Here is a 19,303-nt window from a genome sequence, read left to right as displayed (position 1 = left end):
TTTATCCATTTTTCTTTATTCAATTTACCTTTTTAACAAAAATAGACCCTTTTAGTGTACATACTAAATTGATTAAATTATTTCATATAATTTATAGGCTAAATTATCCAAAAAAAATCAAATTATTACATGAATTGACAATTTTGATCAATTTTTTTTATTTTTGTCAATTTTGATCTAATTTCAAAATGTTTATTTTGGTTAGACTGTAAAATTGAGATTTTTTTTTTGGTCAATTTTTATCTAATTTCAAAATGTTTATTTTGGTTAGACTATGAAGTTGAGGATTTAGAGTGTTGATGTGAGTGATGACATAGCCAAAATTTTATTATATGAAAGGATATTGTTAACGTGACAGATGGTGTGTGGTTAACTAAAATATTTGTTACTAACGTGATGATGTGATAAAGATTTTATGATTTTATAATTTTTACTAATGTGGTGTAAGCTTTGATAATAATAGAAAAAAAAAAGTTAAATATTTTTATTTTTGTCAATTTTAGTCTATTCTATTTGAATATAAGAAGAGATAGAAAAAGAAGTAAATAGGGGTCGAAGGAGAAATGTTTTTTTCTTCAAAAATAATTATTTTATTTAGTATAATAAAAAATAATTAATTTATTATTTTTTAGAGAGAGGACTCTCTCCCTCACCCTTAAGCCACCTCTCTCTTTGTGCCTCTCTCTTTCTCCCTCTCTTTAACAAAATATTCAATTATTTTTTAAAAATAAATTTAAAGATAATAAATTTTACTAATGAACTATTTTTATTAGAGAGAATGATTTATTTTTTAAAGTGAAGATCTCTCACCTCACATTCCATCTACCCTTCTCTCTCTTAAAAATAATTTATTAGTATAATTTATTAATTTTAAATTATATTTTTAAAAAATAATAATTATTTTTTTAGAGAAAGAGGCAGAGATATACGCACATAGAGAGGGAAAGATAGACACACATGGAGAGGGAGAGATAGGTGGAACACAGGGGCACAGACAATGGCGAACGCACATGTAACCCCCCCTCCCCCTCCCCCCCCCCAACCAAATTTTTTTTTTTTTGAAAATTAACTTTACTATTTTTATTATTTAGCCTTGTAAAAGGGCTATGGCCCCCTCTCTTCTTCGAACAAAAATAAAGGGTATTGTATTGGCTTAAAAATGAGCTAGTGGTTATTGGGGTTCTTAAACCAAAAAAAAAAAAAGTATAATTAGGTTAAAACATAAACACATAAAAGGCATAAAAAAAACAACTAAATTATTTTAACACCTCCACATTGCTAAAATAATCATGCTGGTGGAAAGCAAATAGCAACCCTTAAATCTCAATTCTTTTATTTGTATAATAATAGATTATTAAATTTCTAATTTTTCAATTGTGTATAGAATCTTTCTCTTTCATGTGTGTATATATATTGCAAAATAAGAACCATATTAATTGATCAAAGTTCCTATCCTTAGAAAATTCTTGAAATTAGAAAATATTTAAAATTAATAAATCATTCAGTCCACTCCTTAAAAGAGAAAAATTCAACTAATTGCCAAATATAAGACAAATGAACAAATTAACTTACTAGATTTTTTTTTATGAAAATCAATAATTATTTGTTTATTTATATAATAATCAATAGGTTGTTTGGTTTATTTTATGTACAGTGATACTGTGATAGTGTCATAAACTCATAATGCATCTACAATCTGTCGATGAAAGTGGGGTAGCAACATGGCCTAGGTCCATAATGATATATATATAATTTTTTTTTCTTCAATATTTCCTTTGGTAATGTATAATTTTGATAAAATGAGTAATTCTTTTTATAATATATAGTAGATTCTTGATCGAGAAAGCATAAATAATTTCGTATTTAAACAATTATACTGTGAAGTCTTTTTAATTTATGGTATGTGCACCGGTGAGTCTAGGTGGTGGCTCCTAGAAGGCCTAGGTGGTGGTCTATTTATATAAAAATTATTAATTCTATATTTGCTTAAATATTTTTTCTTAAATTAGTTGTTTGAATATTTGTTAACTCATATTGCTTATTTTAATTGGTTGCATTTGCATGTTAATAAAAAATTTAATAATTTGCATATTAATAAAAAATTTAATATATTTACATATTTTTTTCATAGATGAAAAAATCATCCACGATTGATCCTTTTTTTAAAAGGAAGAATGTTGAAACATCAAATTCTACTAAGCAGTCAGATCCTAGTCATTTAACTTTTGATAATCACCCTTCTAAATCTTAAATAATTGAAATCAAAGAAGGTTTTGATATTAATTCATTAGAGCGTGATCCGAGCTTACTGCAGCAGATATGAGAGTATTCTATTGACATGCATGATGAAATCCGGAGAGCTTATATTAAGGCTAGTTCATATCAATGTATTATTCCAAAGTATCAAAAATATGGGAAAAAATATCAACATAGTTTTCAACCATCATCTTTTAAGGTATTTTCATCGTGGTTGGAATATTCCCCTACTAAAGATGCAGCTTTTTGTCTACCATGTTATCTACTTCATAAGCAAAATGGTCCTTCTAGATTTGAAGCATTCATTGTAAATGGATTTTGAAATTGGAAAAAGGTGAGAGATGGTAAACATTGTGCATTTTTAGCACATGTTGGAAAAGATCTCCTCCTCATCGAAATGCTAAGAAAGCATGTGCAAATCTCATGAATCAATCTTCATGCATTCAAAAATGATTTTAATGCATTTCATCTCAATAAGTAGTAGAGAATAGAGTTTGATTAAAAGCTTCAATTGAGGCAATTAGGCAGCTTGTATTTAAAGGATGTGCTTTTAGAGGTCATGATGAAACTAAAACGTGACAAAAACTAGGGAATTTTCTTTATCTATTAAATTCCATATCATCTGATAAAGATAAAGTAGCAGAAGCTTTAGACAAAGCTCTAAAAAATGCCTCATATACATCACCAAGAGTACAAAAGAAAATTTTATAAGTCATTTCAACTAAAGTAAATAATGCTATTCATGAAGAAATTGGTGATGTTAAATTTTGTATAATTGTGGATGAAACTTGAGATGAGTCTAAAAAGAAACAAATGTCTATCATGTTGAGATTTGTTGATAAAAATGGACGTGTGAAAGAGCAATTTTTTGGGCTTGTTCATGTTAAAGACACTATTGCATTAACATTAAAGGATGAAATCTTTTTTGTTCTTTCTCAACATAATTTTGATGTTCACAGTATCGAAGGACAACGTTATTGTAGACCCTGATTTTGTGATGAGTATGTGTATTAAGGCCGTAGGAAATCGGATGATGAAAAATTGTATAACTGTAAGATATAATTGAAGGCATGGAACTAAATTATTAATTTCATGGCATGATCTTGAAAATAATAATAATAATATGTTTTTTGAAAAATTAATTTAATTTAAATAAAATTTTATTTTGTTTAAATTTAATATGGGTAGTTCTTAAATGGACCTAATTGAGTTTAATTGGGCGCCATAGGCCTAAGAAAGCCTAGTTATGAATTTTAAATAAAACTCATTTAATTTATTTTTTGAAAATTAAAATAAGAAAATATATTTTTCTCTATCCATCTCCTATACAAACTCTCTCTCCCCCTTTGGCTCCACTCTCTTTCTCACTCCCTATTGGTGCCACCCTCTTTCCCTCTCTTCCTATTGGTTGGAACACTTCACCCATATCTCAGTCTCATCCAAATTCCTCAATCCCAGTTGTTTAAGTTACCTGAACCTTATCACACTAGAACTTTAAACCCTACCACACCTCTTCCTCACTCCCTATTGGTGCTTTCCCCTTCCTCTCTCTTCCTATTGGTTGAAACACCTCATCCATATCTCAGTCTCACTCAAATTCTGCAATTCTAATTGTTTAAGTTATCTGAACTTTACCACCTATGACTCCAAACCCTATCACACCTCTCTCTCAAAACCCTATAAATACCCTATTGGAAAAAAAAAAAAAGAGGTGGAGGAGAAGACACAAAAAAAAGGAAAAAAAATTAAAGAGATGAATAGCCAAAATTCTTTTAGTTCTTCTTTCTTCCTAGCGATATTTCTTAAAGGTTAGTTCTTTTGTTTTCTTTTCAAGATATATGTCATGTAATGTTTAATTCTATATTCCTTATTTTTAATTTATTTTATATGTTCATATAGATCATATAATCATGTTTAATTTCAGGGGATACACAACTCTGCACATATTCAGTTTTCTGTCTCTCGTATTTTTATTATTTTTTATTATTTTCTGAATCTGTAAAAAATTTGTAAAAATTATATTCATATTGTACACGAAATTCTATTAATTTTAGGCTCAAGAATTACTAAAAAAACTTTAATGTTTTATAAGTTATGGCTGTTTGAAGTTAGGGTTCCTGTAAAATCTGATTTGTAGGATACCCGATTTGTGGAGCTCATATCTCCCTTGTTTCTTAAAATTTTTGTGTAAATCTGGTGTCCAAAATTAATTTTGAAATCTTGTGAATCTTTTCCAATTAGTTTCACATTCATATCTGTTATGCTTGGTGAGTTATAACTTTTACAAAAAAGTAGTGCGATTCTGTTACTGGAAAAAGTTACGATTTGTGTAGACCATTCAGCTAGGGTTTTGTTTGGTTTATATATTTTATGATGTTGTATGATGTTTTGGATATCTTCTGTAATTTTTTCATGATTTTTAGGCTTGTCTACCTATTTTTTAAAAATCAAATTTCTTACTACTGTCAATCTATTAGAATTTAGAAATTGTATGTTTATGCATGTTTTTATATTTTATTGGGTTTCAATTGATATTTGATCTATTTTTCTGTGCTTTTTTAATTCAAGAAGTATTATAAAGTGTTTGGAATATGTTATAAGATGTGGACCTTTAGGTAGTTATAACTAATTAGGAATCTTAACCCTTTAGGAGACTAAAGTTAGAATACAATATAAATTATTATTAATATTTTCTTATTTTCTTTATTTCTTTTTTTTTTTAGTTTCTTTATTTTTTATTACAAACAAAATTGGTAAGTAGCCCTAAGGTAAGTACCAAAGAGGGCATTTGTGTGGAGCTTACATAGAGCTAAACGGGAGTAAGCTAGGGATATCATTGTCATACTATAAGAGAATCCCATTTTTTAAGGGTAGTTTGCCTCAATGGCAACTGCAATTACTAACAAGTAAGTAATCTTAAATTCCTAAAATAACCATTGGCATGAAATTGTAGTAATAATAGGATTTTTATTTGGCAAATTAAAATTAACTTTATTTTTAATTTAACCGACGTTTACATGTAATTAATTTAAATAAATACTTTGTAAATTAAAATTAATCTTGTTTGTAAATTAAACTAATAGTGGCATGTAAAATAAATTTAATTTAATACTTGGTAATTATAAAATAAATTTGCATGTTAAAAATCTTTATTAGGTTGTGATTGTTTGGGCCTTATGTGATATTAGAATAAATTACGCATGTACATAATTAACTTAGTTCAATTATCCTTAGGGTAACTTGGTGAAAATTAATTAATTAGGTTAAATAGAAACGTAAGGTTATGTAAAATTGAATTTGTTTGTAAATTAAATTCTTAATAATAAATTAATTTTAGTCATTTGATAAATATCATTTAAATAATTAGCAACTTCATAGATAGGAATTACTTGTGCATGAAAATTATTTGTAAACAACAACCCTTTTGTGAATTACTTGCGTTTATAGGATTAGAATTGCATTTTTTAAGGATAAAGTTTAATAAAGGAATAATAAACAAGACTTTTAGAAATATTAGTAGATGACTCGAATTAACGAGGTTAGACCAGGCGTAAGGAGTGCCTAACACCTTCCCCTTACGTACCCACTATCCCAAACCTAGACATTGGGCTATGGTAATGACGGTTGTGGAAACTCTGCAAGGAGTAAGTTGCCATCCATGACCCTTAGAAGAAACACTGAATATGTCACAGTTATTACCCGAGTGGTGACTCCTGTCTATCTATGCCTTCGTGGCATAAATCCTTAGTACCGTGGTAGTGTTATGGGAAGACGATACTTACCAGTGGTTTGATTCTATTAGGATTGTATGAAGTGCATGTCTAGGAAATGCTATCTAATGAAGTGGTACTTAAGTGAGACTATTGCAACTCTATCATCTTTCCTGGGCATTATCTGGTGTATTTTATATAATTCTAATGGATGATATTTCGCCTCATACCCCCCTCCTACAGTTTGGCGACTCCACTGGGGACTAAATAGATAGTTACTCCAACATGTTTTTATTAGTCTAATATTATTCCTCTGTTAAACTTTTTGCATTGCACTACACTATCACATAGATCACTTTTACCATTTTTAGCCCTGCTAGTACTTGCCAAGGAGACCATAGTTTCACTCGAGCTATGACGAATTAGTGAATGCTAGCACCCTATGCCCGTACCTTCGAGTATATAAAAGAGTCACAGCTCCGGCCATTGTGCTTAATGGACAAGCTCTCACATGGGTGACCCTTTTCCTACCCAATGAAGCCCATGAGCCATAGATTTCAACCCTAGGTACCCCGTAGATTTTTGTTGTGCTGGATTTATAACCTTACTGTTTAAACCATAAGTTCTAGTGGTAATTGAGATGAACCTAGGCTTATGCATGAACCCAATATGTGTATAGGTCTAAGTCCATTTCAAAACCCGTGTTAAGCAAGAGGATGCTTACTTATGGTTACACTTTAAGGATATAAATCCTTTATTTGTGAGGGAAGGATCATCCTGGACCACCCCTTGTTGGTGTGTCCAGTGTACCATAGCCTAGGATAGAATTTTTTCTTACTCTGCACGTGAGAGTTGAAGGTATAAGAGGGCGAAGATTCAGTTTTGGAGATTTTTTTTTGTCGATTTTAATTAAGTCTTTGATCTGATTTTAGTTCAGTTTATATGGTCTGGTTTTGGTTCAGTTTTGATTCTATTAGTATGGTTCAGTTTTGGTTTTGTAAAAGTAAAGGCAAAAAAAAGAAAAAAAATGGTCCATTCATGCATTGCATTCATGTATATAGCATGCTTAGGTTAACCCCTAAATCCTATTTCTTTGAGCAAACATAGCTGCAAAACACACCAAAGAGACTTTCATTTAGGTCACTTGGGTTAGGAAAGGGAAGAGACTAGTAAGGATTTTACCTGCACTACTTAAGATAGAAGAAACTATGGTCATACTTGATGAAATATTGAACGCCAAGATGTTTGAGCTAAAAGAGAAAATTGTGATCAACTTTAGAAAGAGGCCCCTAGGTGGGCCAATTAAGTGGCATTAAAGTTATTGAGGTTCAAATTGTGTCTCATACCCTAAGGAGATTTCTCCAATTCAGCCAACTCATATCTGAAGTTTTGGAGCGTCTCAAAGCTCAAGAACTCCTATAGCTCTTAGCACCCAGACCACTACCAAATCCACTCCCACCTAGCTATGATATCAACCAATGTTACCGGTTCTACCAATGCCCACAGTCATGACACCAACTGATGCTTTCAATTTAAGCATGATATCTAATACCTAATTGATGTCAAAAGGATAATTGACCCAGAAAATCAACCAATAAAACCCACACTAGCCCTATGCCTAACCAAAATTTTCACATATACTAGGTCTCTATATGATCTCCATCACCCCAAATAACCCTAGCAAAATTATTGACTTTATCCAACCCATCCAAAAGCCCAATAAACCTCAGTCTATAATGGTTGTTGACATTTATGATAAATTTAGCGATGATGAGGGTTCTTTGGATGTCTGGACTAATTCTGATGAGGAGATAGTTGCATTATAACTAGATGGTTCAGTTCTACTAGTGTTTGATTTTCAAGTTATTGGGATCTATGAAAATTAGATGGATCTAAAAGTGGCTACTATGAAGAAATGGATGAAGTTTTTTCTTAGCATAGGCCTAAGAGAAAGTATAGATAGTCTGGTGACTTTTCTTGAGATGAAGGGGCAGATCACGAATCATGGTTTGGGTTATGAGCCAACAGAAGAGGAAGAATAGCCAAAGCCTCCTAAGTTCTTAAAAGAGAAGGCAATTACCTTGACATATGATTAGGGGTTACCACATCTGAAAGAATTAGAGCAGAAAATTAGCACTATTGATCTAAAGACTACATGAAAGCCAAACACCTAAAGCTATACCCCTAAGTTTGAGTCTGTCTTTTATAATGCTCACAGTAGTGATACTGATGTTTCCATTTCTGATATACCTGATGCCGATTTAAAGGCGAAGATCAACAACATGACCAGTCCTTCTGCTTACTTGTTTGATGTTTATTCTAATGGGAATATGCATGGCATTCATAATTATTTAGAATCAGTTTCTATTAATGCATCAAAATCAATCTCTGTTAATTTGGGTACACCAAATAATCCTAAAGACATTAAGTTAACTGAAGATTTAACCCAAGAAGAAAGAGATAAATTTATAGCATTGTTAATAAAGTACCAAGAAGCACATGCCTCCAGCTTAAAATCAGATGGTCGATTCCTAAGCCACGTTGGTGTCCCCATAGGAAAAGAGTGATCAAAAGTTGACTGAGCTAGTTATCCTAATAAAGAGTAAAATTTTATACTATGAAGGATTAGTAGTAGCACATGTGGACCTATAGAGAGAAGGAAAATTGTATGAAGACATATGGAGGTCTCTGGAAGTGAGAGAATACTCGCAATTAGCCAAGAAAAGAGATAGAACAATAATTCATAGATTAGCCACTCAACTTACTTTAACTGGGGGGCAATTTTATAAACTCTTATGCATGATAGAAAAACAGGCTGAACAAATAATGAAAAAAGTACATGCATGAATGCGTGGTCCCCATATGAATGAAAAGGTTTTAGTTGGAAAAAAAATGATCGAAATATAAAAGAATTGGCTTGAAAATCTCCCTTATGTTCTTTAAGGTTATCGTAGTACTGCAAGAACACCCACGGGGGCATTCCCATTCTCTTTAGCGTATGGGACTAAAGTAGTGCTATCCATTAAGCAATAGGTCAAATCCTTAAGAGTTATGCTAGAAGCTAAGATCCTAGAAAATGAGTGGGCCTAGAAGAGATATGAAGAACTAGCTTTGATTGATGAAAAGAGGGTGTGAGCCTTGTATCATATGCAAGCTTATCAGAGGAAGATAGCTAAAGCCTTTAATAAGAAGGTGAAGCCAAAAAAGATAAAAGACTGAGACATGATTTTGAAACAAGCTCGGCCCATCCCTTTTGATCCAAGAGGAAAGTTTAAGCCAAATTGGGATGGTCTATACATAGTCAAAAAGATCTTGCTACTGTAAGAATATCAAACTTAGATGGGAATGAATTTCAAGAGCTAGTCAATTTAGATAGACTCAAACAGTACTTTGTGTGAGAAAGTCCAGCTAGGCTGAAAACCTGTAAAAGGCGGTTTAGGCAAAAGTAAGGCTCAAAGAAAAAAAGAAAAAAAAAAAAGAAAAAAAATGCTAGATTGAAAATCAGCAAAAGGTGGCCTAGGCAAAAGGAGAGATGAGAGAAAATCTGGATGAAAAACTTAAAAAGGCCATTCGGCAGGTTATAAAGCTTATTTCTAATTTTGAAAGGTTGAAAATTTAGCAAAACTACATGTAAGAGGGAGTAATGATGTACCTGAATAAATAAAAAAGCTTTTATTGCATTAACCAGAAATATGTTTTATTTAATTATGATTGTGAATGTTTGTGTCTTGAGGGATACATCAAAAGATTAAGTAATTGAACTGCATTATTTTGATTTAACTTATTGTCTTATGAGCGTGACGGAATAGCTGCTTGATATGAATGCCCTGGTGATTGTCTAATTTAAAAAAAAAAAGAGAGAGAGAGAAAAAGAACAAGAAAAAGAAAAGAAAAAAAGAGAGCTCGCTAAGTGAAAAACCCGAAAGAGCCACTTAGGCAAAAGTTAGAGCAAACCAGCTAAAATGAAAACTCGAAAGAGCATTTCAGGCAAAAGTTAGGGCACAAAGAATTGAGTTCATGGAAGAGAAAGGAGTCAAGGCAGAAAAAAGTTTTGAAATAGCTGTAGAATAACGAAGTATGGGGGAGAGAAGAAAAAGAAAAATCAGAGGGAAATTGTATTGTGACCTTAAGAAAGTCTTTTTTGGTGAATAGTTCTTCTCAAAAATTTTGAGGTTATAAGAAAGTTTTTGCAAAAAGAGGTCCCTCAAAGGACTAAGTTATTTTAGAATCTCTAGCAAAATCAGCATACCCATGATAGGAAGTAGTATACAAGAAGCACAAAAATCACAAAAAGAGTTATGAGACCCAGTCATCCCAATTTTTTCAAATCATGAAATAGATATTTTTTGGTAAGTCCTTAGATGTTATTAGGGGCATATGGCATAGTTGTGTAAGGCATAGAAGAACACGCATCAATATGTCACCTGTAGGTGTGTAAGGTATAGAAGAACATGCATCACCACATTTTTAAGTGTCGAACTATGAGGGGGTCTGATTCTTCCTCAGTATAGCGAGTACGAACCCATAACATTTCATGACAGATATTTTTTGGTAAGTCCTTAGACATTATTTAGGGCATATGTCATAATTGTGTAAGGCGTAGAAGAACACGCATCAACATGTCACTTGTAGGTGTGTAAGGCGTAGAAGAACATGCATCACCACAGTTTCAAGTATCAAACTATGAGAGGGTCTGATTCTTCCTAAGGATAGCGAGGGGGATACGTAGGTAGTTTAGGACTACGGTCCTAAATACGAACCCACAACATTTCATGACAGATATTTTTTGGTAAGTCCATAGACGTTGTTTAGGGCATATGGCATAGTTATGTGAGGCATAGAAGAACACACATCAACATGTCACCTGTAGGTGTGTAAGGCGTAGAAGAACATGCATCACCATAGTTTCAAGTGTCGAACTACGAGTGGGTCTGATTCTTCCTCAGGATAGCGAGAGGGATACATAGGTAGTTTAGGACTGCGGTCCTAAATAAGAATCCACAACATTTCAAATCACAGAGTTGCCATTATCATGAAACCGTAGCTAGTCTCATGATGTAGAGTGTATTGACAGAGCAAGATGCATTCAATTTTCACATGACACAGTTATCACTGTTATGAGACCGTAGCTAGTCTCATAATGCAGAATGTATTGACAGAGCAAGATGCACTTTATTTTCACGTGACACAGCTATTACGGTTATGAGACCGTAGCTAGTCTCATAACATAGAGTATGTCGACCGAGCAAGATGTACTTGATCCTTATAGCCAAAGTTTTATAGCTATTAGAAGATTGAGTTTCACTTTGACGAAACTTGAGCAATGTTTTCGCATTAATTTCAACTTTCACCAAAGTGGGGGGCAAACTGTATACCCTTATTTTGTGATGAGTATGTGCATTGAGGCCCTGGGAAACCCGATGATGAAAAATTGTATGACTGTAAGATATAATTGAAGGCATAGAACTGAATTATTAATTCCGTGGTATGATCTTGAAAAAAAAAATAATATGTTTTTTGAAAAATTAATTTAATTTAAATAAAATTTTATTTTATTTAAATTTAATATGGGTAGTTCTTAAATGGACCTAATTGAGTTTAATTGGGCGCCATGGGCCTAAGAAAGCCTAGTTAGGAATTTTAAATATGACTCATTTAATTTATTTTTTGAAAATTAAAATAAGAAAATATCTTTTTCTTTATCCCTCTCCTATACAAACTCTCTCTCCCCCTTTAGCTCCACTCTCTTTCCCACTCCCTATTGGTGCCACCCTCTTTTCCTCTCTTCCTATTGGTTGGAACACCTCACCCATATCTCAGTCTCGCCCAAATTCCTCAATCCCAGTTATTTAAGTTATCTGAACCTTATCACACTAGGACTGTAAACCTTACCACACCTCTTCGTCACTCTCTATTGGTGCTTTCCCCTTCTCTCTCTTCCTATTGGTTGAAACACCTTATCCATATCTCAGTCTCACTCAAATTCTGCAATCCTGATTGTTTAAGTTATCTGAACTTTATCACCTAGGACTCCAAACCCTATTACACCTCTCTCTCAAAACCTTATAAATACCCTATTAGAGAAAAAAAAAAGAAAAAAAAAAGAGAGGTGGAGGAGAAGATAAAAATAAAATAAAAAAAAGGAAAAAAAATTAAAGAGAGGAATAGCCAAAATTCTTTTAGTTCTTCTTTCTTCCTAGCGATATTTTTTAAATGTTAGTTCTTTTATTTTCTTTTCAAGATCTATGCCATGTAATGTTTAATTCTATGTTTCTTATTTTTAATTTATTTTATATATTCATATAGATCATGTAATCATGATTAATTTCAGGGGACACACAACTCTGCACATATTTAGTTTTCTGTCTCTCATATTTTTATTATTTTTGGTTATTTTTTGAATCTGTAAAAAATTTGTAAAAATTATATTCATATTATACACGAAATTCTATTAATTTTAGGTTCAAAAATCACTAAAAAAATTTTAATATTTTGTAAGTTATGGCTGTTTGAAGTTAGAATTCCTGTAAAATCCGATTTGCAGGATACCCAACTTGTGAAGCCCATATCTCCCTTATTTCTTAATATTTTTGTGTAAATCTAGTGTCTAAAATTAATTTTGGAATCTTGTGAATCTTTTTCAATTAGTTTCGTATTCATATCTGTTATGCTTGGTAAGTTATAAATTTTACAAAAAAGTAGTGCGATTCTATTACTGAAAAAAGTTACAATTTGTGTATACCATTCGGCTAGGGTTTTGTTTGGTTTATAAATTTTATGATGCTGTATGATGTTTTGGATATCTTCTGTAATTTTTTCATGATTTTTAGGCTTGTCTAACTATTTTTCAAAAATCAAATTTTTTGCTACTGTCAATCTGCTAGAATTTGGAAATTGTATGTTTATGCATGTTCTTGTATTTTCTTGGGTTCCAATTGATATTTGATCTATTTTTCTATGTTTTTTTAATTCAAAAAGTATTATGAAGTGTTTGAAATATGTTAGACGATGTGGACCTTTAGGTAGTTGTAACTAATTAGGAATCTTAACTCTTTAGGAAACTAGAGTTAGAATCAAATATAAATTATTATTAATATTTTTTTATTTTTTTATTTTTTTATTTTTTTATTACAAACAAAATTAGTAAGTAGCCCTAAGGTAAATACAAAAAATGGTATTTGCGTGGAGCTTACATGGAGCTAAACGGGAGTAAGCCAGGGATATCATGGCCATACTAGAAGAGACCATTTTTTTAAAGGTAGCTTGCCCCAATGGCAACTGCAATTACTAACAAGTAAGTAATCTTAAATTCCTAGAATAACCATTGGCATGAAATTGTAGTAATAATAGGATTTTTATTTAGTAAATTAAAATTAACTTTGTTTTTAATTTAACTGACGTTTTCATGTAATTAATTTAAATAAATACTTTGTAAATTAAAATTAATATTGTTTATAAATTAAACTAATATTGGCATGTAAAATAAATTTAATTTAATACTTAGTAATTATAAAATAAATTTGCATGTTAGAAATCTTTATTAGGTTGTGATTGTTTGGGCCTTATGTGATATTAGAATAAATTATGCATGTATATAATTAACTTAGTTCAATTATCCTTAGGGTAACTTAGTGAAAATTAATTAATTAGGTTAAATAGAAACGTAGGGTTATTTGAAATTGAATTTGTTTGTAAATTAAATTCTCAATAACAAATTAATTTTAGTCGTTTGGTAAATATCATTTAAATAATTAGCAACCCCATAGATAGAAATTACTTGTGCATGAAAATTATTTAAAAATAACAACCCTTTTGTGAATTACTTGCGCCTGTAGGATTAGAATTGTATTTTTTAGGATAAAGTTTAATAAATAAATAATAAACAAGACATTTATAAACATTAGTAGATAACTGACACTAGAATTAACGAGGTTAGACCAGGCGTAAGGGGTGCCTAACACCTTCCCCTTACATACCCACTATCTCGAACCTAGACATTGAGCTATGGTAATGACGTTTGTGAAAACTCTACAAGGAGTAAGTTGCCATCCATGACCCTCGGAAGAAACACTGAATATGTCCTGGTTATTACCCGGGTGGCGACTCCTATCTATCTATGTCTTCGTGACATGAATCCTTAGTACCGTGGTACTGTTATGGGAAGACAGTACTTACCAGTGGTTTGATTCTATTAAGATTGTATGAAGTACATGTCTAGGAAATGCTGTCTAAGGAGGTGATACTTAAGTGAGACCATTGCGACTCCACGATCTTTTCTGGGCATTACCTGGTGTATTATATAATTTTAATGGATGATATTTCGCCTCACGCCCCCCTCTTACAATTATGATGGTGCGAGTAATATGCGAGTAAATGAAATGGGTTACAAGCTCTGATTTTTTAATGTATGCCCCTATGCTTACTATGTTTATTGTATGGAACATCGTTTGCAATCAATATTAGTTGCTGCATCAAAGGAAGTTATCCCCATTCATCATTTTTTTTACTAAGTTGAGCTCCATTATCAATATAGTTGGCACCTCATGAAAAGGGGCTTAATCAAATTGGTATTTTGCAAAGGCCAAGAGACACTCGATGGAGTTAACATTTGAGATCTGTTTCTAGCTTGATTAACATGTTTAGTGCAACATGTGAAGTTCTGTTGGACATTATCAATGATGGAGCTACATCTTCTCAACATAGAGATGCAGATGCAACTCATGAGGCACTTACTTCTTTTGAATTCGTTTTTATTTTACATCTTATGAGAAAAGTTCTTGAGATTTATAATTTACTCTGCCAAACTTTACAGCTTCAACCTCAAAACATTTTGAATGCAATACATCTTGTTTTATCTACTAAGTTACTCATTCAAAAACTAAGAGACAAATGATGGGATGACTTAATTACTAAGGTGAACTCTTTTTGAGAATTAGTCAACATATCTATCCCAAATTAAATGCTCTTTATGTTGCAAGAAGAGGAAGGTCTCGCTATCAACAAGATGATATTACAATAGAGCATCATTACAAAAGTCGACATTTTAAATGCTGTGATTGACTCTCAATTACAAGAATTGAACAATAAGTTTAATAATCATACGATGGAATTGTTGATTCTCAATTTAGCTTTAGATCCAAAGGAGATGCATGCATCATTTAAAATCGATGAAATTTGCTAATTGATACTAAAATTTATTCCCAATACTTTGCTAAACACGAGATGATGCAATTAAGGGTGCAATTTGAGCATTTTGATCATGTGCAACAACTTTTTTATTTTGAAACACTATGTGTCAATGGTTAGTGAAAACAAGAAAGTCATATATTTATCCACTTATATATAGAGTAGCAACTCCTATTCTTACTTTTTCAGTTTTTACAGCTACTACAAACATATTGTTTTTAGCTATGAATATAATTAAGAATAAACTTCATAACAAGATTGAAGATTACTTCCTCTCTAACTGATTGCTGCTATATATTGAAAAAGAAATTGCTGAAAATTTACTATAGATTCACTTATAGATAATTTTCATAATTTAAAAGAGTGATATGTTATTTTTTGATGTGTTATATTTTGGAAGAAGCTTTTGAATTTTTTATGTCTTATTTTGTATTTAAAATTTTTCACTTAATATTTTAGGTTCTAGGTTTAGTGTACGAGGTAGGTCTACTGCCCTTGGTATAGTGTGGGCCCTTTTTCTTAAGTTTTTTCTTGGTTATTTAAAGTTAATAAAATATATGATTTATATGTAATAAAATGAAATTTAATTATTATTTGATAAAATTGTAATTTATTAATTATAATTGTTATAGAAATACTAAATTTTGGCCCCCTTAGATGTAAATTGTATTCGCCCCTAAGGACAGAAGTCCTATTTCTAAAAAAATATTAAATAATTTTTTATTACACTAATTAACATAAACATTTTTAAAAAAGAAAACAACTCTCCTCTAACCTCTACTCACCTTTTTCTGTGTCTCACCTCCCATCAAAATAGAATAGGCTAAAATTAATAAAAATAAAAAATGTTTACTTTTTTTATTATCAAAATTTATGTTACATCAGTAAAAATATATAAAATAATAATATTTTTATCACATTAGTAATTACATCAGCAATAATATCTTAATCAATTGCCATGTCATTCACAACACTATATATAACACAATAATATTTTGGTAACGTTATTGACTACATCAGCATTCCAAATCTCTAATTTTGAAGTTGGCCAAAATAAACACTAAATTTTGAAATTAGGTCAAAATAGAAATAAAAAAGATAAAATTCATAAATCAGTAAAAATTTGACTTTTTTTTACAATTAACCATAATTTATATTTATCAATAATTATATAAATATAAAAGAAAAATTAAAAATTAAATTACATATTTATTCATAATTATGTTATGATAAAGTGATTTTGTTGACTTATATGAAAGACTAAATTTATCTAAAAAATCCTCTTTTATTTTCACAACTCATAAGCACAATACAATTGGAGGAAAGAAGAGTTATTATTAATTTCCTATTTTTGGGATATAATCTTTTTTTTTTTCAAAGAAAAAAAGGGGAGAACAATTTAAAGATTGAAGTTGATAACCCACAGCCATATTCACTGAAAATGATATGTTTGCTGGATAAGTTGACGAAAGCCTTTCATTTTTGTAGCTCGTTTTTCGTTGAGCTTAATTTCCAAGATAGATTAGAATGCTTCTTTCAAATAATTTGGGGTCATTATTAACGTGAAAAAATGTAATTGTACGTTAAATGATCATGCATCTTACATGTTTCTGAGATTGAACAACAATTGGATGAGTTGGATATTTAAATATTGGGCACACTGACCATCCTAATCTAGATTTCATTTGATTAATTTGTCATGTTGCTTTTTCTTTAATTTTTTTTTTATTAACAAACTAATCAGAGCCTAAATTACACGTCAGTGCTAACAAAATTAACATATTTTACATATATGTATGTATATGAAATTGTATATAAAATGATCATGCATCACTTTCGTAATCCAGAAAATTTAATATTGTACAATGTGGATCGCTGCACTCCCAACAACAAGTGCTTCAAAATTAATTGGACAAGGCACAGCCACCTGTTAAAATCACACGTAGGAGCATAGGTCACCCATGTTGAATTATGTATGCGATATTTTTAACAGAAAAAGAAATGGAAAGTGGAGAAAATTATTGTAAATAGATTAACCGTATCCATCATATTTTTCTCCCAGATCAGCAGAGCTGATAGTGATGAACAATAGGCATTTAAGTGCTTCCTCCACGCGGATTTACGAAAGCTCTTTGCAGCCTCTGTTTCTGGACTAGATTGCTTGTACACACAGAAAAGAATCAAAATTAGGCCCGGCGAAGGATGAATTCTAGTTTGATTTTCAGTCTAAGTGTTAGAGAGATTAAAATCAACCCTCTAAGATTCTCTTCAGTTTTAATTTGATTTTAATTTTTTTAATTTTTTTTTAAATTAATCCGAAATCAAACGTATCATTATAATCTGATTTCAATATGGTTAATTACTAATTTTAACCAATCTAATTTTAACGGATTTCAATCTAATTTGAATTTCAATTTAAATCAATTTGATTTTGATTCCCAATCGGGCCTTAGCAGGTCGAATACATACTCTATGCCAATAAATACAATTACGAAGTAAAGAAAAAAAAAAAAAAACTCAAAAGAACAAATTAGAGGTCATAGAGAGAGTAATAAGAGGTCAACTTGTGGCCACTAATAACTAGATTTATGGGACCATCTTAATCACTTGGATGCAAATTAGATAACAAAAGTGGGGCGGCATCAGATCGTGTTAAAATAGTTCTTTAGTATTAGAAAAAGGACACCCTTTTCAACTTAAATTTGAAGTTCTTTTAGGCAATTATCAACCTTTTCATCTATAATTAAAGCCTCCCTAGGAGTGTATTCCAGGTGCAGATTAGCTATTAATCTTTTACTATATTATTGACCCCAGTAGTATCAAAAGTTTTGAAACAGCCCATCAAATCACTTTAACTTTTGTCGCAAGGCCAGCCCAAGTGTCCCAAGCGTTTAGCCAACCAAAAAATTCTAAATGCTCAAATATTGGAGTGGCATTTCATGATCCTGATTGGGAACAACCACACTGACTTTTGTCTGTCCACTTTTTCAAGTGTATCTACGAAAGCTTCATCATTATCAATTGGTTTCTAGTCAAATGAACTCATTCACCATAATCAAATGCGGTTTTACATAATAATTCTGCAAGAAAGGAAACGAAAGTCGCTTAAACCAAAGGACCTAAGCAAGTAAATATGATCAGCCCCATAATTATATTTGCTGAACTTTTATTTGAGATATAAGCTAATTAGCATATATCCAAAACAGCAACTCGATGCAATGTATTTGTATAGAACTTAGAAAAAAGTGAAGGAGAAGAAATTAAGGGAATTAGTCAAAGAAGAATGGTTTTCAATTCATGGCAATCCATGTTCTTTTGGGAATCCACACATAACATCTCTAAATCTCATAATGGATCCTCACCTAAATTTGATGATTATGTTTGCTTTATAGTCAAGATAGATAACAGCAACCAATCTAAGTTTCCAAATGCATATAAATGTTCCATTATTGTCACATTTTATGATAAGATCAGGCTTAGCAAAATCCTAAACACCGATAAAGTGAGGTTAGAACATAGAAGTCTAAGGAAATCAATGCACTTGAGGAAGAACATGAATCCTCTCTTGTACTTGAGATGCAGGCTAACAAATTTTTTACTAATATTCATGAAAAAAAAAATCAAAAGAGGTACAATTTGATCGGACAGTATAGCTGAATCTTAAAAAAAAAAAAACAACAGTAACAACCAAGTTCAAGCCGCCCAAATCTGACATGTTAAAACAGCCTTTGATTTTAGAAAGCTTGTACTCGTCACAAGCCAAACAGATTAGATTACATTCTATACTAACCACACTCTCAAACTAAACAAAGGATGCTAATAGTAGAATTTTGAATATATGCATTACATATGGTGCAGTGGTTGTCTAACATCATGGCAATGCAATTAAAGACGAATATAACCTTACTGCAAAGAACTTGCAAGTCACAAGTACATAAACATACCAAATACATAAACATGCATCTGAACTCTTTGGAAAAAGCTTATTGTCCCTCAACCTTTTATTTGAATCCATTACACACATGAACTTTCATTTCACAACCAGTAGACATAAATTGCAGTTATCATCAAGAAGTGTTTGCACACGCCCTATGAAGGTGGCATAGTGTGAGAAAGACGCCAATCTCTCTCTCTCTCTCTACTGTCCAGAA

Source organism: Hevea brasiliensis, chromosome 2 (genome assembly GCF_030052815.1).
Source record: "Hevea brasiliensis isolate MT/VB/25A 57/8 chromosome 2, ASM3005281v1, whole genome shotgun sequence".
NCBI classification, from domain to species: Eukaryota; Viridiplantae; Streptophyta; class Magnoliopsida; order Malpighiales; family Euphorbiaceae; genus Hevea; species Hevea brasiliensis.
This window is presented reverse-complemented; position numbering follows the sequence as displayed.